We start from the raw sequence: 1212 nt of genomic DNA, 5'->3' as shown, positions 1-1212 counted from the left end.
AAATAAGCTTGAGGAAATAAGAAATGATGCATATGAAAATTTAAAAATTCATAAAGCAAGAATCAAAGAGTTTCATGACAAGAAAATACTAAGAAAATCATTCAATATTGGTAAAAAAGTCTTGCTTTATAATTCTAGACTCCATTTATTTCCTGAAAAAATAAGATCAAGATGGAGCGGTCCTTTTGATTATGAAACATGTGTATCCATATAGGGCTTGTGATATCGAGAATCCAAAGAATGTCAATGTTTTCAAGGTAAATGGACATTGTTTGAAAGTTTACTTTGATAATTTTTCAATTGAAATTGAGTGATCCTGTATATAAAAATTGATTTTTTTCTCACATTATTTTGAATTTCATTTTGGTGAAACTTTTGTTTTGCTAGTCTCTCTCACCCTAGTCAAATGACGGATAATGATACTTCATGACTTAAGTCGGTTCTTTCAGTTTCCTATAATAATTGAGATCTATGTATATATTTATGCAATTCTTTGCTTTTTCCCCTTTCTTTGAATCTCTCATCCACTTCTCATTTGAAAATGGACACCACTCTTGAAAAATTGAAAAAATATTTTTGTACTCTACCTCAGAATGCAATTATAAAAATTTATAGTGCTAGATGTGGAAGATTGAGGTTGTTGATGAATTATGAAATTCCTGAAGATATTCGATGGCTGATTGAACATGTAAGTCCTCCAATTCCTTCATTTCATACATGTCTAGAATGGGTAAAAACACTTTTGCAAAGAAATATCGTGCAAGATGACTAAAAGTTTGTCATGTGCCAGATAGACTTGTAATGCAACATGTCATTCTTTAAGAATTTTATCTATAAACTATGAAGATAAAATACAATCATTAAGGAATGCATGAGTAAGGGATCTTTAGATAATTTTCTATTGACTCTTGAGATGCATCCTAGTGGAGATATGCATCGTACAATTTATGATTTATGACCATAATTCCATAAAGAACATGATCGACTTAGAAATCTGACTAAAAAAGACATTGTTTGCCGGTTTTTAAGAAAACTGGATGAGAAACCTATCAGTGACCCATATAAGGCATTTAAGTTGTTCTTGGTGCTTGACCGCTTTTTATGATCGGCTTGTTTTAACTCGCAAGTGCACGAGTGTGCGATGTAGCAATTAACTCGGTAAGATCGAGGTCATATCCACAGAGAGCTAGATCTGGAAATTAAGATAAGTAA

The sequence above is a fragment of the Populus euphratica genome, unplaced genomic scaffold, assembly GCF_000495115.2.
Source record: "Populus euphratica unplaced genomic scaffold, PopEup_1.0 scaffold1051.1, whole genome shotgun sequence".
Lineage (NCBI taxonomy): Eukaryota > Viridiplantae > Streptophyta > Magnoliopsida > Malpighiales > Salicaceae > Populus > Populus euphratica.
The sequence above is the reverse complement of the archived record's forward strand: the minus strand, read 5'-3'. Positions refer to the sequence as shown.